The following is a 23947-nucleotide window of genomic DNA, read 5'->3' as shown; positions in this document are numbered from 1 at the left end:
AATAATTGTTGTCTTTCCATCATATATGTTTATAAATCTTGGAGAAAAATATTGTTTTCACATGTTTTTCAGATCATTTGAGATGTGATTATTTTTCCTAAGTGTTTAAATATTTTGTTCTTCCAAAACTTCAGGTTTGCCTGATCTCACATGAATTCAAACCACTGCTCTGAGAAGCTTAAGTTCTAAATTATCTGTCCTAATGATTACTACTAAAACAGAAAAAAGTCCACTGTGTCTGAGAAAAAAATTACCGAGGATATGGCAAGCAAAATATAGGATATTATTCCAAATTATTTCAGCCCCAAAACTCTTGCATACTTCAGTACTGAGTTGTCCTATTGATTATTGCATGTCAAAGAAATGAAAGCTAAAATTAAATATTGCAACAAAGTGAAAAAATACACATTCTGCTGGAAGAACTTGCCACTGTACTGCAGTCACATTCATCACCAACACTAGATATGACTGGGTAATTATTCTTTTTCCCAAAGCAAGGTAGAAAATTTCCAGGGAAATCACCCTGACACACTTCATGGTGTGGCTCACCTGTTTTACACTCATCACTTTTGCCAGCCTTACTCTGTAGTCTTGAATAAGTCAAAGCAGAAAGAAAGCTGCCAGAGCCTCACCCCAGCCAGCAACAGAACCCCACACAGCCACTCACTCACTCCCCTCAAGGGGCTGGAAGAGTATCAGAAGAATAAAAGTGACAAAACTGATGGGTTGAGATAAAGACAGTTAAATAGGTAAAGAAAAAGCCACACACACAAGCAAAGCAAATGAAGGAATTAATTCACTGCTTGCCGTGGGCAGGCAGGTCTTCAGCCATCTCCAGGACAGATGAAGCTCACCAGGTTTAACAGTTACTTGAGAAGACAGCCACCATCACTCTCAACATTTCTTCTTCCCCCAAATTTGTATGATAAACATGACATCATATGGCATGGAATATCCCTTTGGTATTTTGGGGTCAGCTGTCCCAGCTGTGTCCCGTCCCAGCTGTGTCCCCTCCCAGCTTTTCTTGGGCACTCCCAGAAGCAGAAAAGGCCTTGATTCTGCAGGAGCACTGCTCAGTAGTAATGAAAAGATCCCTTTACTATCAACAGTTTCCAGCATCTCCCAAATACAAATCCAAACCAGCTGTGAAAAAACAAACAAAAAAAAAACCCCAACTCTATCCCAGCCAAACCAGCACAGATGGAAAATATTGGGGTGCCTTGCTACAGTATAGTCTGGGGATGGTAAGCCCACTTGTAGAGTAGAGTCTCAAGCAGAGTAGAGAAGCCAAAAGACTCAAACTGCAATTCACAAGGGACATAGTAGTAGCTCTCTAAATCAAGCACTTTCATTTGTGTCTTGAGGTAAAAGAAGAAAGAGGATTATATGTATTTATTTTACATTCATTATATTTTTTCCTGAAAAAACCCTAGAGTAGCATGTTTTGGGGGAGTGAGAAGGAGGGGGAATTAAATGAAAACCCAACTGTCTGAGGAAAACAACACCAAAACGTGGTCTTAACTAGCCCCATTTAATTCCCTCAAGCAGATAGTAAATTCTTTGATGAACTTCCAAAGTATTCAAGGACATCAAAAACTACAAACAGGTCAATTTTTCTGAAAGAAAAAGATGCTTTTATGTACTTTGTTATGCCACTCTTCAGCTACATATACTTCTCCTTTCAGTGTGGAAATGCAAATACTTTGGACAGACATAAATAGAGAGACTATTATTTTTGTTGTTTGTGTTAGTTTTTTTTACTACATTAGTACTGTAGAAACCAAAATGTTTCAGGTCTCTTTAAATGCATACCTGACACTAGTTACAGTTCCCACAAAAGCACCATCTTTGTCAGAGGTTTTCTTTTCACTTAACAAAAGAAAATGAAATAAAGAGTAAATATATTTGTAATTTACCCTAGTTCAAAAAAATCCACCTACAATGAGAAAACTGGGATGCTAGGGCAAACAGCACAAAACCAATCCCTACAAGACACTGGGCTTAAATTGCTCCTCAACGTATTGAGAAATAGAGTTCTGAGGTAAGAAAACAGGAAACAGTAAGAATTAAGTTTTTTAGCTGAATATATCCTAGATTATCACATTAGTAGTTAATGACATAGTATTACTGTATCACTTTGAAGTCAACTAAGCAGCAACAACAGACCACAGTGTGTGAATCATCACGGCACTACGGAGTTGCAGGAGATTAACATTCTCCCAAATAGCAATGTTCAATACAATTTAATGCTTTAATCCTGAAAATATCACTCACTCCCATGTGCAACAGTGAAGAACCAAGAAGCCGGAAATACTGCTAAATGTCAGCAAACTCCTGAAAAGAGATGTCGAGACAAACTCAGAGAAGTTTGACCATACCCTGAAATGTCAGTAACTTCTGTTATTAGTCCACCTGTAATTCAGCTGCAGCACAGGGCTCGCACACATACCCAGAGATACACGTCCACAAATGTCTAAGTGGTTGGACTATAGCCCAAAACTGTGACTGAAGCCCTCTATGGACATAACTCTGGTAACTTGGGTACTGGTGGTCATGCAGCCACCTCAGCAAACCTTAACTTCCTCACAGACAGCAATGCTGCTGTCACGAGGACACAGCCTCCAGCTACCCTAGCTGACTCCATACTCATGGTTCTGGAGCTGGATTGTGCAGAGACAGCTGCAGAATCTTTGCACAAGGATCTTTTAATCAAGACTTTTTATTTTTTTTTTCACCTGGAGGTGAGCAGCAACATAGGCATAGGCTGAGCAGGCAAATATCTAACTACATGCAGTTTTTCAGTTCTCATGCAGTCAAATAGCCTACTCCTATTTCCCAACAAAAGTGGCCACAAGTTAGTCAGGGACAAGCAAAAGTTGTTCACTCTGATCCAGTTTTATCAGGTGCCAACGAAATTGAATATTTGGGTTTGGACCTTCTTAAAGAGAGCAGTTTCTGCCTTGGTGTGGTGATGAAACTGATAAATCCAGAGTTGGGAAGAAACATACATCTCTATTTTATATGTATCTCTATATACATATACTCTATATTCAGTAACTAATCAAGGCTAATGAAGGATAAAGTCCTATCCCTTACTGAAGTGACCTCAGTGGACCTCTACAAGGACCCCAAATCATCAAGTATTAGGGCTATTATAGTTACAGAACCCATCATCCTGACACATCACTCTAACACCAAAACAGCTTGTAAACATCTTCCCCAAGATGCCACTACTTCTTCAGGCCTTCTGGGAGAAAAGGCAGAACTTCACAGCTTCCATCTTAGGCTTTAACTTGTAACTGCACATCGCTTCCTCATAGATCTCATTCTTCTAAGCCTTGTCCCATTATACATGTTTATGCAAAGACCAGCATAGGTAAAAGTGATACCTTGGCAGAGAACTAAGCACGAATACACATTGTAATGAGATGGGAAGTCAGATTCCTAAACTATGGTATTTTGAATTGCAAATCCAGCTATCATCTTTTCACTGTTAAGAGTCAGTGTTAGCATTGCTACACTGCATAAAGGGTGGAAAGAATGAGTGCATATTGGAGGGCCAGGCCATTAAAATAAGGGAATGGATAAGTGCCACGGCCTGGAGGTGTAACAGTAAGGAATGGGAAAGGAAGGAGAGATTTAACTAAGCAGTATATAGCTAATAAGGTGGCTTACAGATTTTAAATAATTTTCTTTAAAATTATTTGGTGCCTACATACAACAAGCAGGGAAAGAAATGGGAATTTATTCTCTCTCCCAAGACCTTTAAAAAGGATTGCCTTTCAACATTGACATCTCCCTCGTTGCCAATGACAGACAAATTATCAAAAGTGAGGGCATGCCCCTCAAAACAACTGTTTCGGGCCCCTTGGCAAACTGCGCAGATTTATTCGTTTTATTTTTCTGAAGCAGTATCCAAACTTACATGTAAGTACAGGTTTCAGTGATGAAAATGACAGCATGATCCTCACACCTCAAATGAGTAAAACAAAAACAAAAGCAAAGATCTTCAGAAAGAGTAAAGGGATTTGGTATAGGCCCCTCTGACAGCTGGCCACCTTGGCTATAACAAACGATTATTTGATATGCTACCTTTGACTCTCATTACTCAGCTCTTTTTCCAAAGCATCATGCTACATCTGGTTTTAAAGATGCAGTCTTGTATTTCTTTCTTTTTTTTACCTTATAAGCTTCAAAATCATCCAAATTATTTTAGAACTGAACCTGGATGCGGAAACCACCATTCAAGTTACACACTTCTAATACTACTTCAACTAGAAGTTTGAATGTAGAAAATAATTATTCTCAACTATTTGTTGTGAAATAAGAAAAAAACAATGTGATTGTTAATTTATTTTTATAATAGATGCCTTGATTTTCCAGAGCTCCCCTACATGTGAATTTCTGAAAGTATTAAAAATGAGGATTATTTTGTATCCTGGATGAGATACCTGTAATTATACATAGATAACTATTCATTGTCTTCATAGTTCTCCAGGATAAATTGTGTATCTACATGGTATACCTGACTGCTAGGCCTGAATTTTTTTAAGCCAGCAAATGAGTAAAAAAGTCCACATAAATCTGAGAAATCTCAGTTGGATAAATTTCTGAGGCTTTTACAAAGCTTCTAAGAGCTGAGAGGAATGAATATATCTCATTAAATTTTTGCCCAATAAAATACAGTCCACTCCCTTGTCCCTCAGATTCACCATAAATATAATTGTTAAGTCAGGCAGAAAATTATATTTCAAAACAAAATGATCCAGATTCACAAGAAGGAAAAGAAAAAGTACAGAGAACTGCAGGATGGAGAAAAAAATGCATATTTTGGAATTTCAGTTCCTTGCTCAGTAGCACTATCAAAAGCATCTACTACATATAAAGAAATAAGATGTATTCTCTGAACTGTCCTTCTGGAAATGTATGCAGCTCTAGGCAGAGGCTGGTATTTCTACCAGCTCATTTTTTTCCCCTGAAGTCCATAAAGAGATTCTCTCAGAACTTCATATCATCATGGAGGGCCAAAATCACCACCCACCTCGCTTCAGCATGAAGCTGTGTGAGGCTACTGTTCCCCTGAGGGGCATAGGATGTGCCAATTCCACTTGCATAGTTTAGCTTCAAGAATTCAACATGTTGGCTCAATAAATCATTTCTAAATGGCAATATTTCAACCATTACCCTTCTTCCAAGAACCTTTTTTATTAAATGCTGTTACCATATAGAAATCACCCACGTTTTTTTTTTTTTTTCTGTCTAGTTTCAGGACCTCGACGCAGCATGAAAACAAATTTTTATTAAGGTTGATGAAGAGAGGCTGAGAGAGCTGGGGCTGTTCAGCCTGGAGAAGAGGAGGCTCAGGGGAGACCTCATCACTCTCTACAACTCTCTGAAAGGAGGGTGTAGCGAGGTGGGAGTTGGTCTCTTTTCCCAGACGACTTTCAACAAGACAAGAGGACACAGTCTTAAGTTGTGCCAGGGGAGATTTAGGTTAGATATTAGAAAGAATTTCTTCACGGAGAGGGTGATCAGGCAATGGAATGGACTGCCCGGTGAGGTGGTAGATTCTCCGTCCCTGGAGACATTTAAAAAGAGACTGGACGTGGCACTCAGTGCCATGGTGGGTCAAGGGTTGGACCTGATGATCTCTGAGGTCCCTTCCAACCCGGCTAATTCTATGATTCTATGATCTTCACCTGCAGAAGGGTAAACATGTCACAGGTGAACACGACTTTTAGGCTACCAGACATTTCCCTGGGATTCTCTCTTTTAGCTGAAGCTGCAGTAAACTCAGAACAAAGAGAACACAAACCTTTGCTCCTGTTGCTTGCTCACCATGAATGGCCTGGCTCTCCTCTGGAGGAAGAGGCGCAGATGCCCAAAACCTTCTCACAAATGGCAGAGCAGGCTGGAAATTTCCAACAAAATGCCTCCATGCCACCCTAAACTATCTACTCCACCAAGCCTCAACACAGCAAACATGTTGCACTGCCAGCCTCCTGCCCCTGCAGCCAACCCTTGTCAGGGGCAGTGCCACCTCTGGCACCTGGGGAGACATTTCAGCAGGCAGCCTCCTCTTCCTCCCCTGCTGCTCCTCACCTTGGCACCTTTGAGGTGCCAGCCTAAGGCCTCTCCCTGTGTCCTTGTCCCCTGCCATCTTCATCCCAGCCTCAGCCTCTGTGCTGACTGGGGCAGCCACCTTCATGCCCCTCTCATACTCCAAGCAGGCCCAGACCCATCACTGGGGTACCTCACAAAAAGGCTGGCCCTGGAATGATCTTGCCACCTTCTTATTTTCATCAAACACTGGGTGGCTCTGGCTGTTATCTTGACGTGGGGTTGAAGCATTTTTACACCACGGGATGGGAAAGGCAGGTGCCTCGTTCGGGTCTGTTGCGCACACAGTGTGAGAGCCACCCACGCTTCAGCCCTGCTGACATTTCACAGTTAATACCATCTCTTCCCATTTTGCTTGGACAGAAACTAAATATCAGAAATTTAGTGAGTTATATATATATACCTGCTTTAGTGAGAGAATTGGACTAGATGATCTCTAGAGGTCCTTTCTAGCTCTGATAATTACATGAAATAACACTACTACTTACGGACTTAGCCGTAAGCACCAGCTGGCATTTCTTGTGCTTTAGACAGGATATACTAGATACTGTTTTTTAATGTCAGAGAACACAAATTTTGTACTTCCATGCTGTTTTGGGTTTTTTGTTGTTGTTGTTGTCAGTACAATTCAGAGAGCGGAATTTATAATACCCCAAACCAGATTTCTGCTGACTGTTTTCAGGGCAACACAAAATGAAATCAGAATGCAAGAAGGATGGAGAGTCACTCCCTGACAAAACAAACCCAGTGATCTATAAATGCAACTGGATACAAATTTTTGCACTCATAAGCATCCCATAGGATAAGTTAAATATGCTAGAAGGTGATGGGCAATTTTCATCAGTCCTAAAAATGGAATAATTCAAATGCAGGGCTTCTCCTCATCTAATACAAAGTGCTGAGCACAGAATCCTAAACAAACACTGTCAAACTTAAATCTGCTCCACACAAAATCTGAAACGGAGGAAACTCTTTAACCCAAGGTGAACCTGCACCTTCCCTGACTGCAGTGCCATCTGATCGCTGCCCACAGAGGCAGGAAAATCTACCCAAACTGCTAAGCAGAAAAGGATAGGGCATGTTAAAGTCATCTGAAAAATGCCAAGAACAACACAATCCCTAAGCCCTGTAACTCTGTTAGTGTTCAATGAAGACCTCTGCTTGCCTTGATTCTCATTATGGCCAAGTACTGTATTAGTGAAAAATTACTCCAGATCCTTATGAGTCCTGTGCCAGTTGCCATTTGATGACAATTTGAGTAAGAGCCTGATGAACTCAAAATGCCATTTATAGAAAGCCTCAGAAGAGCCTCAGAACTATAGGAAAGTAGCACAGCAAATTATTTAACTTGAGGAGGCAACTACATGTACACAAATAGCCCAGCTGAGCTCCAGAATCACTTGGTGCTAAAGGAAGCTCATGGAATTCTGCTTCCCCTGGTGTCCCAGATCATTCGAAGTTACATTCAACCTCCAAGGACCAGTCCTTTTCAAAAGCCCTGGCGTAAGCCACTCACTTGATCTGCTCTTCCTAGCAATATTAACAGAAATTAATTTCCAGAATTCATCTTCAAATTAATCCTGAGAGGACCTGACACAGGCATTCTTTAACACCAGCATCACTGTCATCATCTGTTGAAAAATTAAACTCTGGTGGCAAGACTTAGCCACCTCACATGTTCTTTTTTCATAGAACTGTGAAACTCTGAGACTTGAGAACACAGAGATTTCATTCTACCTTCTGTCTCTTTTCATATATGCAAGACCCTTGTAGATCTTACAGTTTTTTCTTACAGTTAAAACAACTGTGCCTTAAGCTCTCCAGTACCCATAGCACCAACAATGGTAAAGCCATATTTCACTGGTCTTGTGATTTAAACAAAATGAAGATTGATATGGCACTCTTAATTGTACTATACTATTATTTTTATTAAATACTTCAGTAACCATTAACTCACCTACTTATTAGGTTAGGATTATACGTCTAGTTTTAAACTATATGGCAGCCTGCTTAAATGTTGCCTCTATATTTACAGCAAAATCCTGATAGCCTTACAGAAAGCTGTACAGCCAGCTACTCCTAGTAATGATAAAGGCTATAAATACACTGTTCTGGGCAAACTGTCCAAATAACCATAACTGCTTTTTCTCAAGATGCCATTCTCAGGACCAGCCCTGACAGCTCCCTTCCTGCTTCTTTCTTTCCTCATCCCTATAAAACTGACAGTCTTTATAACCTAGCCATGATTAGCAAGAAATAGCTAATTTCCACAGCTACAATTTTGACAAATGAGAGGAGGATGTTTGCAGTCCTCCAGTTTCTCCTAGGTTAATATTCAATTTGCAGCCACTGAAGTGCTCTCTATCCTTGTTGAGGAAGATGTACAGGACTGCTGGTCAGATGCCTTTCTGAAATGCAAATAAATTGCAGACAACTTCACCTGCCTGTTATAAATAAACATTTGTACTTTTACTTACTCATTTTCTGTCAAGGCTGCTAATGTACACTGAAAATACATTCAGTTTTCCTTAGGTGTGAGATAAATAAGTCTCTACTTGCTTAAAACCATACTTATTTGGGACACTTATCAATGTCCTCTTAAAGCATGGTACAAATAGCACCATTTTGTGGTTTAGGCTTATTGACAAGACGTGCTGTTCTTCCATCCCAGTTTCATAAAAATATATCAAATTCTTATGATCAGAGGATGCCTCAATATGAAAAATTACTTATGTGCACATCTCTAATACTTGAAATATCTCTGACAACATTAACTTTAAAGCACACATGTAATGAACATAATTACTGCTTAAATAACTATAATAACCAAAGTATGAAACATTTATCTGATTATGAGATTTCACTGAAGCCAATACAACTTGTCTTTTTCTTTTCACAATGTGTCACTACATTTTTCTTCAGTTTTTAATCCAGATGCAATCTGGCATGACAAAAATTGCTGGCTTCCCAGACACAGTCTGATAAGCCAGATTCCATGCTGATTCAAACCCTGCTTTGAGACTGTGTGGATTTCAAAGACAGCATACATCAGTTGCTGTTGTTGAGCAACTTCTGAACAGAGATGAATCACCACAGACAAAATAAAATTGCAGATTACTAGGATTTTTTTTTATGGAACAAGGACTTTACCCGTTTCAATCTTTGCATTCATCTACAGCAAGTTTTTTTCTGGGTTTATTGTTTTGGTTTGTTTTTCTTATATTAAATGAATTTATAGTGGTTGGTTCTGGCTTTAATTGCTGCTAAATGAAACCCAGCTCCCTCAGCCTTTTCTCATAAGGGAGATGTTCCACTCCCATAACCATCTTGGTCACTCTGTGATGGACTCTTTCAAGTAGTTCCCTGTATTCTGGAAATGGGGGGCCCAGAACTGGACAGAATATTCCAGATGTGACCTCACCAGGGCAGAGTAAAGGGCGAAGAGAACCTTTCTTGCCCACCCCCCTTCTGATGCACCCCAGGATGCCATTGGCCTTCTTGGCCACAAGGGCACATTGCTGGCTCATGGTCATCCTTCCATCCACCAGCACCCTCAGGTCCTTTTCACCTTCACTGCTCCTCAAAAACTCAGTCCCCAACCTCTACTGGTACTTGGAGTTGCTACTACCTAGATGTAAGACTCTACACTTGCCCTTGTTGTAACTCATTAAAATTTTCCACTGCCCAACATCTCTATTTCAACTGTGAATCTGAGATGCTTTGTCACTGGTGCCAGGAGAATTATTCAGATTCAGATAGGGAAGAATAAAAGACAGAATAATTTAAATATAAACTTAGACCAAAAATCAGGCTCACCTTTGCATAAAATTTTGTGATAATATAGCAATTGGCAAACTACATTTATCTACATATGTATGGGCTACAGATAAATATTTATATAGGCTACACTTGTAGCTGAAAAAATGTGAATATAGATGGAGATAAAACCTGTTTAACTCCCCAAGCAGTAGGGAAATCAAATGCAGGGTAATCAAATTGGATTCTGTAACACTTCCACAAAAATTTTCTTTCGGAGCATAAAATACCTTTTTTTATTGGCACATATGGATGCAGGTAGACTTACTTGAAACCAGCTAATATTACTTCTGTGAGCAGCTGATAAAAGAGCAACATATGTCTATTTGTCAATAAATTTTATTTTCCCTAATTATAGTTTACATAAAACACTGCTGTTAATAAGTTATTCTTCTGCTCAGAGTGCACGTTAAGTCTTAATCCATTTGATTTTTCTCTACACACATGATCCATATGGGTTTACTGTGTTTGCTGCTGCTGAACAGAGAATAACCAGTCTATATTAAGCATGTTTTATAGGAACTAAAAAAAAAAAAAAGAGGCAATAAAAAAAAAAAAAAAAAGGTCAAGGTCAAAGCTAGGGTATTTCCAGTATCTAAAACAGAAGGTCCCAACAACACGCATGGAATCTTCCTTCAAATTCTCAGATATGAATTCATATCATTCAGCTTAATTCTTAAAGCACCAGAGCAAAAGACAAGAGCAAGGTGTAAAGTACCGTTTTAAGGGAAGGAGATAGGGAGGTGAGGAAAAAGAAAGATGACAGTCCTCAGAAGTCCTGGAATAGCAATACAACATCTGCTCAGATGAAGTAAATGATAGCACAGAAGCTGATGCAGTTAGTGAGCACAGAACCCCAGGGATAACCCCTCCTTTCCCCTGCCCTTCCTCCTTAAAGAGGAACATCTTCTTGTCACTCTGAGAAAAAACAATCATTAAATCATCCTTTCTCCCATGGACTTAGGGTGCCCATGGCAGGGGGATCACTATTACTAACCATTTCAGTGGGGAACTCAGTAGAAGGCATGAAATATGTCCGGTAGGTTTTTTATACCAGCCTGAAAAGATGATGGTGGTAAAACCTTGAACTTTTTGTTCCCTCTTTCCTATCTGATCTGACTACTACTGAGTAAACTTGTACATGCTGGAAATGGAGAAGAGGAAGGACACTTGTTCAAAAGGATGAAGAGACAATTTACAGAAGCTGAAAAGATAGTCTGATCACATTTTGAGCCTTTAAGACTGTCTAAGAGCCAACATACAATTTAGAAAGAAGAGCTGTGCCCCTCCCAAAAGGCAGTTCCTCTAAATTTAGAGGCTCATCATCCTAGCTGGAAACAGTCCAGCTGGACATTAGATCCTTAATCTCCACTCTATCACCGTGTAGTCTATGTAATCGAAATGTGCCGACTCTTCCATACACTACCCTTTGTGCCTAGATTTTCAAAACAATTTGAGAAGTGTTCTTTTCAAGTCATGCACAAGAAAAGCAAGAAAAAATGTTATCTGTACAAGGCAACTTCTAAACCTGTATGTTACCTCACTGCAAACAAGTCAAGGCTGGGCACATCTAAATGCAATGGTACATAGAGACAGGGATACCCTGGCTAACATTCAATGGGCCAGCAGCAACACTGCCAGCAACATGAAGTTATAAGAACAATGCTCAAGGCTGAGAAACAGAGAAGAGCAGTCCCCAGAGCACCACTCTTAAGAAAACCATGCTGTGACAATATGCAAGCTATGTTGGCTTGTGGGCACGATGCCCACATAAAGTCACCCATTCTTAGCCCCAGCATAAATTTGCCTATAGGCAGAGCTCAAGAATACATATATGGTTGCTGTGTTTTCTGGGATGGACACTGTCTACCTCACAAAGTAACCCTATCTCTCCCTCTAGAGCTCCACAAGCCTTATATCAAAAGCTAAAAATTTTTCAATAGAAATGTCTTATCCACAGTCAAAGCCACAGAAGTGTATGTTCAGAATCATACACACCTGACTGGAAAGACTAACTGTTCTTACTTCATGTAATACTCCATAGTTTTAAACACCAATCCTATAAATCTTCTATCAGAGCAATTGTATTCCCCAGGACCACCATTGTTCCCTTGTCCCCCACTAGACTCAGGTTCTTTCCTTAAAGTCAGAGGAAACAGCTCTCAAGTGTGTGTCCCCCTAAAGACCTAACACCCCAAGCACTACCAGCCAAGTCTGTTTTTATTTAACTTGATTTCACAGCAGCAAAACTATGTTCTATGTTCTTCAAAGGGTGTTACACCATAAGCAGAAAGAGATAAATATCTCTATTTGTATTTGCTTGATTCCCTGATACCAGATAAAAGGAGAAGCACTAGAAACAGCTTATTCATATGATATGGGGTTTTACTTATCTACTCTGTTATTAACAGTTGTAAAACTCTGAGATGTTAGAAGGCACCCTATAAGAGTTAAATATTCCAAATTACAATTTCTAAAATACATTTCTCTTAGTAGTAAGACAGTACATCTCAAATACTGCTCTGAGTTATACCCACTGACATCTTTCAAGAACTGATTAAAATACTGTTCCAAGTTACTTCTCTGCAATAGTATCTGAAATGTAATCAATGTGCTAAGAACAACTTTAGGATAGGTAAACCAGGATCACATTTCCAAAGGCAGAATCAGCCAGCTGTAACCTAAAGGAATGCTTTACTTTGTCAGTTTTGAAATTCATAAGGCACATATAGTCAGAATCCTTCCTCCTGAGCAAACTTAGCATTGGTGAAATCCCTATTAGTTTAGTGATGTCATTTAAGATGCAAAGCCAATATGCAACTTGCCCAATCTGATTCTATTTAAAAACAGAGATAATCTATACTAAAGCCACTAATGGATATAAAGGGATTCTGGATTTAAATCAGCACAAATAAGACCAAGGCATGTCTCTTGGATGAGGATCTTGAGGGCCAGATGGTTGCAAAACATATTTTTATTATACAAGTGCCTGAAATGATTCACTAAACTCGTGTCCACTAGGGATTAGGAGAGGCCTATGCATAATCACATTTGGGTAGTGTATGAATTTGGGGGCATTGTTTTCAGTCGTGTTGAGAAAATAAGGAATCAGAAAAACAAAAAAACCCAACCAAAAAAAAACAAAACAGAACAGCAATTTGGAACTCACACAAGTATGGAAGTTATGGGAATGCTGTGATATTGCTGTTTCCCCCTGCCACTTAAATGGTAAGAACTCTAGGGATTCTGGTAAACTTCATGAGTAATACTCAAATAGAGTAAACCTACTTTTTACTTTGTTAGTTCTCTTGTGCTGGCAAGTACAAGTGCAATGAAGGCTGAGGAGTGGGTATGGACCATATTAATGAGCAATAAAAGTCTCTGCAGCCCTCCCTCTTATACTGAGAGAGGAAGGGGGAGAGCAAACCCAGAAGAGGAGAGGGCTTTGGAAGGAAATGAGCCTGGTGCATTAGCCAAAATGCTATCCTCTATGCCATGCTAATGGTAGCATTTATCCCTGTATCCAAGCCTTGTTTTTTGCACCACACAAGCGTAGCAGCAGGAATTCCATTAGCACAGGATGCAGTCCTCCTTAGCAGCTTTCTCAAAATTTGAAACACATACTCATCACTCTACATTTGTGTCATGCAATATTGTTTTCATCAGTCAAAATGGAGAAACTCAAATCCCAGACCTGTTACCAGTAACTGAATTAACAAAATATGAGTTAGCTGAAAATAAACAGCCTCTTCTCACAGGCTGCAAAGATCCCTTTTCCTCATTAACTCCATTGCAGTCTGTTTGACACTTTTGCAACTTTATGCACTCATCCTGCTAAATATATGCCAACTTATCAAACTCAACATGCTTCACGTAGACACTTCCATTTCTGCAGTGCTGTCAGTGAAATGTTTTTTAGGAGCAAGAAAAACAAGCAAAGGCAAATATCATAGACTACCATGCTGGAAATCCAGGTTCAAGTGCCTGAGCTCTGTCTCAATACAGAATACAGGATTTAAAAATTTTGAGCTGGGCAGAGAGAAAAAAAAAAAAAAAAAAGTAGGGTTTTCCAAAACCTACAAAGCTGCTTGCAGACCAAGCTACTTTTTCCTGAACTGAAACTCACTTTCTATCTGAAAAGGGAAATGCACTGACATTCAGACATAAGAATAATGCAAAAACTTGAGAAATTTTTTTTTTTCTTATGGTACCTGAGAAAAATTGAATTTAGAAGCCCTGGAGGACAAAATAAAATAACATACACATCCTCCAGTTGACCAGGGTCTGCCTTTACATTGAAAACAGATGCTCAGAGACTGGATCTTTCATTCCGGTGTTTTCCTTGTTCCACATTATGCTAAAAAACAGAGACACGAGGGGAAAAAAAAAAATCCCTGGGTTTGGTCCTGCCAGTGAAGCTCTGTTACCTTGTCATCTGTCTCAAGAGAAAAGGGCACTCAAAAGGAATTGTCACTGTATTTCTCAAGAAATGGTTGCAATCGATCTAGAAATCAGAGTTTGGGATAAATTACCTGATGCTTATTAACACATTTTTACATTGTTTAAATTGCTAAGGACAGCTGTAATTGTCCCTCAAAGACTCCTGATAATGAACTACAATAAATCAAGTCAAATATACCAAATGAGCTGCAGTATCAGGTGGCATTGTTTTAACATGTACTGTAATAATTTGAATGACAGGAACAACTGACCAGAAAAACAATGTGGAGTTGGATGGCCCTTGAATAGCAAAACAGCATTTCACTTCATCAACCACTGACACATCACAGCCATCACTACTATTTCATCTTGTGTTCAACAGCAACAGGTTGAGGAGAGAGAAAAAAAGGGAAAAATACACAAAGGAAAATTCAAACTGTGGGGTGTCCTCCCCATCTAATTCTGCAGAAGTCAGATGCATGAGGCAACATGTCACATTTTATTTTCTGCAGGCAACATAATATTTTATTTAAACTAATTCAGAACAGCAAAGTCATTACAACTTCATAGATATCTGGCTACTTCGTGTATCAAAATCATAATTTTCCTGCTTTAAAGGACCTGTATCAAACATATGAAAGAGCAGTTGGTTAATATACAAAACAAGAAATCATGATTTCCAAAAATAATAATGCCCTTTGTTTTGAGGCACCCCCCCCCAAACCAAACAAATTAAAAATCGATTTCGTATTTTTGAAGTTATGAAAATCTATTATCAACATCAGGAGATATGACTGGGCGGAGCAATACACAAGGGTAGGGAAATGGATTGGAATTTACATCTTGCGTTTTTGTTTTTTCCTTTTTAAGAAAGAAGAGCAAAATGAGTATTTTTTAAAAATCCCACTCTTAAGTGTATTAAGCAGAAAGATTTACCATCTTTGCTAGATGCTTCAGTTTACAACAGTAAACTGAAAGGTAATAAAGAAAGGTAATAAAGACACTTCCAATAGTCACTCCATCATGAGTCATTTACAGGATTCACTTGGATCATCTTTCATTTATATTTAATATGAGGAGGAAAAGAACACTTACTAATCATGTACAAAGACATCACTCAGTACTTTAAAAAAAGTTGCAAAAGATTTAAAAACAAAATATTTTTCTTCATGTCAACTCAGAACACTAACAAAAGAAAAAACAACAACAACAAAAAAACACAAAAAAAAGAAAAAAAGAAAAAAAAAAAGAAAAAAAAAGAAAAAAAAAAGAAAAAAAAGAAAAAAAAAAGAAAAAAAAAGAATAAAAAAGAAAAAAAAAAAAAAAAGAAAAAAAAAAGAAAAAAAAAAAGAAAAAAAAAAAAGAAAAAAAAAAAGAAAAAAAAAAAAGAAAAAAAAAAAAGAAAAAAAAAAAAGAAAAAAAAAAAAGAAAAAAAAAAAAGAAAAAAAAAAGAAAAAAAAAAAGAAAAAAACCCAGGAACTAAAGTAGAAACAGGTACCTGATCCACAAGCATTGCTAGGACAGCTACTTAATACTGGAAGTACCTTCATTGACTTCAGTGGGAATCATGGTTCTAAGCACCACCAAACATTAAGCTGTTTCCAATTAGTAATAATTTATGAAAAGGGAGTTTGCAAGAGATACTGAGTCCCTCAAATACACTCTAGTTGAATTCAAAGTGCATCAGGTAAGGGAGCAGCAGATACAGCTATCATGTATAATTTAATGTAATGGGACTTTTCCAGCATCCAGCAGCACTGCTCCATGGGCTGCCCTTGCAGCAGCTGGAAGAGCTGCAGAACAAGTGGCCTCTAAGAAATTTTTTGGGTATCACAGTTCCCCTGAGCTGAAAGCTTCCTGAGCTGCTGGCAAGGACAAGAGAGGGGCTTTTCATTCCTGTTTGATGTTGTTTTGGCCTCTGAATTAAAGACAGAATTTGCAGTGTAGGGGCCATATGTATCCCCTTTGAACTCAGACTTGAAGTAAGAAGTGAAATCATTTAAGTAATTCCCCTGGAATATAAGCCACTTTCTCCATGAGTTATTAAGTCTTTTCAAGTCACTTGGAGAGCACAGCTGGAAGTAAAATCTGTCCTTCTGGGAGATATTTTAATTGCTACTGATTCTGGGAAAGACACTGAAACCTTCTGGGAAAACTAAGAGTAAAAGTCTACTGGGAAAGCCAACATGTACCAGAGGGGGGGGGAGGGGGATGTGTGTGGAAAGAAAGAAGAAAGGAAAGAAGAGTGCTTCATGACAACAGTCATTTGGAGATACAGATAGCACTTGGGGATGAAAACAGTCAAATGCAGTAGTATAAAGTACATATTTCTCAATTACTTATCTTTTTGAGACTATTTTGGATACAAATTATGTCTTGAAAAAATGTAAAAGCAGAGTAAGAAACAGAGTAAAGAATCACTAGCTTTACTTTACAAAGACATTAATAAAACAAATTTTGCCTTGAGATGGCTTCTTCTACCATCTCCAGCAGTAATCACACACATTTCCAGCAGCAAAATTTTGCTGGAGTATTTGAGCCAAATTAAAGCATGAGGTAATTAGTCCAGTAAACTAAAGACCTTATTCAGCATCATTTGCACAAAGCGCCTGCTGAAGCCCCAGGGAATTCTGCATAATTAAGGCACAAAAAAAGTGCCTCTGGAATTGCATCTGAAGAAATCTGACTAGAGATGAGCTCCTTTGAACTATGGTAGCTGGTTCACAGGTTTTACCAGTGTCCATGTCAGTGATATGCTGCAGATCAAAATGTAGGGTTGTATAGATTAAGCTAACAGGAGAACAACTATTAGGTAAAAAAGAACTTCACAAACATTAAAGCTCCCTTTAAAACCACCCCTTTCCAAGTAGGAGAGGATCTTCTGACTTTCAGTCCTAGGAGATGCTGCAGTCCTAAGAGGTCTAGACTAATCCACCTCCCAGATGTTTCCCTGCCTACTCAGCACTGACTCAGGCATTTGTCTGAGCCGGTGCTTGGACATTTTTTCCTCAATCACATGGCAGGAAACAAATTTGGGTTATTATCAATTTATGCTGCCTTAGAGGTCTACAATGCCTGTGAAAGGATGGTACCAGATCACTTAGCAGATAGATCACCACACAAAACCATGGGTGAGCAGCACAAGGGCACAGTGACACAAACTCCAACACAAACATATGAGATTTCTACTCTTTCCTCATCTTACCTCTTCACAATCATCCCTCCCTTCCACCTTGAATTGACTCTAGGTACTTGCCTCACAACAGAATAAACCACCTCCTTTTTTTAAAAGGAAAAAAAAAAAAAGCGCCGGCATTGTCCATTTTGTAGGCAAAGTGTGCTGTCTGACCAGTAAATAATCTGTGTCAAAACCAGGGAGAAGACAAAATTACATAGCCACAGTTTTGGCTGGAGTGGGAAACAGGATTACTGCCAAGATCACATCTGGTTTAGGTGACAGCCAGCTGTCAGTAAGGTTTTTCAACCTGAGGAGCTATTTCAAATAAAGGGTCATCATCTGAGCATTGCTGTTGAAAAGTCACCCCAAAAAGTGTAAGAAGCTGGTTGATCCTCTGCAAAGCCAGCAAAGACATGATGATCCCTTGCCTCCTCAGTGCACTTTTGCAGAGCATGCCTTCTGCTAATTGCCCTTTCTCCAATAAATGTGTAGAAAAAAAATAATGTCCATGTAAAGAATATCCTTATAATTGGAACAATTTCCTTCCCTTTAAAGCTGGACATAGAATAAGTTAGAGACATAAAATTAATTTTAGATTAAGCACATTTCAATGCAATACAGACCAAATATGGAAAATAAAGGATGTCTTTTTAATAGTCTGTTAAAGACAGGCTTATGCTTATGACTATAGAGACCACATCTACATAAATAGAAGTGTGATGTCAAACCTGCCTCTACAGTCTCACAAGACATCTAAATACATCAAAACCCAGATTCCCCAAGCTGAGAGGTTTTCCATCCAATTAATTTTCAAAGGGATGAAACACAATTAATTTAACATCTTTAAGAATTTAGACTCATTAAAACAAGTGAAGTATTGTATCTAAACAGTAATTTAAAAATTGAGATTTCTAGGTAAAGACCTGCAAAGTTTAGTGGTGCAAAGGAAAAGGTAAAAATGCAAGTAGGAAATGAAGAAGGGCTTAGAGTTGATGGCACATCCTAATGGAATGCAGCTGAATCAGGGAAAGTTCAGATGGGACATTAGAAAAAATTTCTTCACAGAGAGCGTGGCTGGTCATTGAACTGGCTCCCCAGGGAGGTGGTCACAGCATCAAGCCTGTCGGAGGACAACACTCTTTGTCATATGGTTTAGTTCTAGACATGTCCTGCAAAGAGCAGGGATTTGGATGTGGTGATCCTCATGGCTCAAGTCCAACTTAAGATATTCTATAATTGCTGAAGTCAGTTCAAGTCCTTATATAGAATTTTCGTTGCTGACTCTAATACAATATATTAGAAACACAAGGGGATTAATGAAGAAGTCATTTTGGAATTTAGAGATTTAAACAGAATTGTGGTGTCTGCTAAAACTGGAAAAGTTTTCTACATACTCACCGATAGGATTAAATTCAGCACTAAGGAAAAACCCCATAGTACTTCTCATGCAAGGGACACATTCAAGAGGAAATTTGTATTACATGAAAATGTATGAGAAGAATCCAGAAGTTTTAATGGCAGCCTTCAACTAACACCAAGTTTTGAGTCCAAATACAGAAAAAAAATCCACAGATCTCATTAGACAAATAGCTAGACTAACTAAAATAACTGGAAAAGCAACTTCATAGATTCTTTGTAAGTACTACTTACAATACGTTTAAAATATGATTAACCAGATTTTACATTAGTACAGGAAAAAAAATTGCACGTGATATACACACACTCATAGAAAACCTAACAGACACAGTAGTTACATCATCATGTGATGAACTACTGCAAACAGGTCTCAATATTTATGACAGAAGCATCTCAGAATGGAAGAAAGAGGTTGCTGGTAATGCAATTATCAGTTTATGGTGCCTGGTTACACTTACAAATCACCAAATACACTAGGAATAGGCAAGTAGAAAAATTCCTAGCACTGGGGCTAGGAAACAAAGCAAGAAAAAAGCAAAGTATATGCAGCGGTTTTGTGAAAAACTTCCTAGGATGTGCTTAATGGCACTAAAAAGATAAAGATGAGAAAGGAGTTTGGAATATTGGGAAATGGAAAATGCTCCAACCACACAAGAAATGTGACTGGAAAAGCCACCTTCAGTGTTATTTTATTTTAAGAGGTAAAGTCCCTGTCCTCCTGCCAACTGATGCAGAGACTTCATTCCCTTTGAAGTTAATTATAGTTGTGCACATTCCAGCACAGTGTTCTGCTTGCATTTCTCACATCTATTTCTAAGAGCCATTGTTATTCTTTTGCTCTGATAAAAAAGGGTCAGATTAAAAAGGAATAAATCTTGAAACGTTGCAACAAATAGTTAACTTCTGTTTGTTCATAAATGTAATCCAGGCAACCTTCCTTTCCTTAGTCTTGACTCACTGTAGTGAGTCTCCTGTTTGCATTCAAAAGGTCCCAGATGTGGTCTAATGCTACATTTTTGTCATATTTGGAGTCTGGAATATAATTTGCTACATGACAAATTAAGCACATGCAAAAAGTATTGATCTTTGTGGAAGAGAGCCATGGTCCTAGAAGTGAAGATTAATTAATGCCTCTTCATATAAAAACGTATTTCAAACAGGGTAGAACCTGCATACCTAGAGTGTTTATGGAAATGATGTTTGTTTTGCAGGGGAAGATAGCAGGCACATGCCAGAACCCCTGCACAAACAAATGCTTTTGATGCTTTTTTTGGGTAAGGAAGTATACATCCAGAATTCCTACACTACTTCATGACAAAGGGATCAACTTGAAAAATGGCTGGTACTGTACATACAGGAATACAAATAACTGTGATGAGCTGTGTTATTGGAGCATAAGTTTATCAAGAAAAAAATTCTGAAAATGCAGGATTCCTTAGGAGACATTAACTATACACATAACTTATTCAAGCTGATGGATGCGATATGATAATGAAAACCATCATCTTGTGAGAGGCTGCCCATAAATTAGAGACTCATCGTTAAAAGAAATGAACACTTGAGTAAGAGCACTGTTTGAAACATCAAAATAAAAGTTTTAAACAATACTAATATTTCTGTTAGGACAGCAGTTATTGGCACCAGCTGGGAATCTCTGCTTTATTAAGTAAGATTATTCTGTACTGTATACCTGTGAGAAGCAAAAAAACCTCTCTTGGCCAAAGACAGTTATGTTATTCTTGAAAAAATTAAAAAAAAAATTAATCAGAGCTCCTGCCACAGGAAAAAATTCTTCTTTTACTGAAGAAAAAAAAGACAACCAATTGAATACCAAACATTTTGGGACAGGTTTAATAAATAAAATGAATTTTTAAAAAAGCTGCACTCTAATGATGCTTCAATGGAAAAAAACTTTAACCCTCCTTGCATGTCTCTGTTGTCCATTTTCTTTGATTGTACCAGCAAGGGTCACCAAAAGCAGAATGTTAATGAACACTTGACCACTCACTGCTCTCTTCCTTTGTGCATGAATTTCAAGCCCTTTAACTCCTCAGGCCTGTTCTGCACTCCCATTCACTTCAGGAATAATCTGAAGCAGCTTTTTTCCTCCCAACCCCACAAGCGAGGAGTAAAGCCACAGCAGATCCCTAAGGTTTTTCTAGGCAAAAAACCTACACCCTAGAGCACAGAGAATAAAGCAGAGGCAGCAATGCAGTCTAGCCATGGGGGGATGACAACCCTGAATACTGCTCAGTGGTGGCACCTGCTTCCACTTAGCAAGTACAGACACAAAGTTAACTATTTTAAGTTAACTTAACACTAAAGTGTTAAGTAATGTGTAAAGCCCAAAATTGTACTGGCTCACACCTTACACTACTCATAGCCAATCTATCAACAGAGATCACTGACCTGTATAGTCTGTGCCCCTCCTCTCCAAAGGACTGCCTTATAAACAGCAGAGATACCTGAGCAGGAAAGCTACCAGTCATCACTGATCACTGATCTCCACTGAAAGCAGTACATTTTTTTCTCTAGACCACTGGGTGATATATTGCAGCACCTAGGAATCACTTCTAAGTCCCATGGAACTGTCTCTCACATGGAGGTGGCATCAGGCAACCTCCAGAAAAAAGGCAGGGTGGGCAGTGAAGCCTGCAACTATTATGATGACTTCAGCTACACGAGTTGTTAAATACAAGTCATGGGTTCACTTCCACATGAATTACCTGAGTCTCAAACCTTTCTAGTAGCAAAGTCTAAGAATTTCCAATTAAGACAAATGATCTCTGATTAACACTAATAAGAAGGAGCTTAGCTCCTTCTACTTTATTTAAAATGACCACAGACACTATGCAAAAGCAGTATAAAAAAAAAGACAGCATACCAGTAACAGAAGATATTGAACAAAAGGTGACTATTTTGTAAGACTGCCAAATGTAATCTTTGAAAAATTTCCAGCTCTTTGGGGGTAAAAAAAAAAAAGCCATCTGTATATTACCTTTTATTGTATGGAAGATACAAGGCAATATTGAATTTATTTGAATTGGTGGGGGAACAGAAAGATACAGTAGGAATTAAGCACTAGGACTCATTTGTGAAAATATTTTTGATGCTGTGTGGCAAACTTACTTTAGAAAGCATAGACGCTTACCTGGTTTCAGTGCATGTCATTCTTAGCACCAAACGTGATACTTGATACAGAGGTCAATGATTCCCCATTACTACTGAAAAAGGTCAGGAAAAATTATTTTGGGCATCTGTAAAAATAATACCCAAGGGAGCACTCACTACTCTTGTAAGTCTAAATCTTTTCCTTAGACCTTGAGGACTATGGTAAGAGAAGCAAGATACTGCTCCATATCAGTCAAAAAAACCCACAAAAAAACAAAAAAAACCCCACACAAAACAAACAAACAAACAAAAAGAATAAGTAAAATTTCAGAAGATAGAAGTAAATTAAACTCATGAAAGCACAGAATGCTTGACAGAAGAGACCTATAAACTGCAGTATAAACTTTTTTCCCATGTTGTGAACTTAGGAAAAAATAAATCCATTAGACAACAGATAAGAATTTTTAAATTGAATAATATGAGTTTGAAAAGGCTTGGTCACACCCCATTCTGCTATATCGAACTCACATTCACCAAAAGCCCAGAGTCTATACTTGAAATGAAAAAGAACTACTAGGACATTTAGAAGCCTTAGGTATTTATTTCAACACCAAAGATGTTGAAAATGTGGTGTCCCATGTATTTACCTTAAGGCTGAACATACTAAAAACAAGGGAAAAAAAAAAGAAAAAAAGATACTTTGCAGTAAAAATCTTTTATACTGTTTTTTAGCTTAAAAAGAAAGAAGCCATGGCACAAATACACACGTTCCTACAGGTCTCTCTTAGATGTTGCCTCTGAAGTCCTGCAGAAAGTGAAAACGGGAAATGATTCAAACATGCTGTTCTCCTGCTGTCTTCCCCACTGCTTACGATCCCTTAGTCATCATAGCCAGCAAACAAAAATTAAACCAGCCCTCAGGCTGTGCTGACCTGAGCTGTGACAGTGAATCACAGACACTTAACCATCTGTTGGATCTCAGGTTCCTCTGCTTACCCTATTCCCGAGCTGCTAGAGACGGCTTCCTCCCAAACCGGCTTTTTCTAGGCACATGAAGAGTTTCTATCTAATCCTCCCCGAGGTCCCTCGGGGCTAAACATGTGTCTTATACTCAAAACCACTTCAGTTTCTAAACTGCAGGGAGCTGGAAAACAATGTTTTCTTTCACAAATCAAGTAGTAATTGTTTTTTTCAAACTTATCCAAAAACCACAGTGTAAAGCCTCAAGGTCCAAAGCCTGTTGGAAAGCCACAGGAAAAACTACCACAAGCTCCAATAAATTTTAAAGATAGGAAGCACGTTTGGCAAGCTTTGTATCAATAGCAAACTCAGTTTTCACTGATCCTTGCTGATTTGTGAGCAGAAATAAATGCCTTTTTCTGCAATATGATCACTCATCAAATTTGTTGCTTATGCTAGATTTTTTAGGAGAATGCAAACACTCCTAATTACTGGGAAAACCCAAACCAGCCCCAGCAAAATCTCTGCAGCTTAGCTCCAATTCTCCTCTACAGGTCCTTTCAATATAAATCTCAACAAATTTACACCTAAATTCTACCATTAAATATACAATAACTAGTCCTGATTACTCCCTTCTCTCAACAGGTAGAAATAAAGGCAAAAAAGCAATTCAGATTTTTTTTGTGCTCTATTTGCATTGTTTTATTGTCTGGTCAGAGCTGTTATAGTGTGAAACCCTAGGATGCAAGTTGCTGTATGTGTGGGAGGCTTAGGCATGTCATCAAGCCAGAGGTACATGGTCTCAGCTATTTGTATTTGTTAGCCCAAATACTTCACTCTTTTTATACACAGATATTAAAAACTACTCCAAAGGGTGCAGGGACACTGTGCTTGAGAGAGGGAGGG

At 38.5% G+C, this 23947-nt stretch overlaps 1 protein-coding gene across 3 annotated transcripts in view; it reads right to left on the bottom strand.

Annotated features, from left to right (window-relative positions):
• The window catches only part of LOC139792890 (poly(rC)-binding protein 3-like), a 510075-nt gene that overhangs the window by 325370 nt on the left and 160758 nt on the right, over positions 1–23947 (bottom strand). The window contains exon 1 of one of the 3 annotated variants that reach the window (XM_071736836.1): positions 22122–22194. The exons of the other annotated variants lie outside the window; for them this stretch is intronic. The gene's annotated coding sequence lies outside the window, so the exon portion shown is untranslated. Of the gene's footprint in view, positions 1–22121; positions 22195–23947 lie in introns of those variants that run through there. 3 annotated transcript variants of the gene reach the window in all.

The sequence above is a fragment of the Heliangelus exortis genome, chromosome 2, assembly GCF_036169615.1.
Source record: "Heliangelus exortis chromosome 2, bHelExo1.hap1, whole genome shotgun sequence".
NCBI classification, from domain to species: domain Eukaryota; kingdom Metazoa; phylum Chordata; class Aves; order Apodiformes; family Trochilidae; genus Heliangelus; species Heliangelus exortis.
The sequence above is the reverse complement of the archived record's forward strand: the minus strand, read 5'-3'. Positions and strand labels throughout refer to the sequence as shown.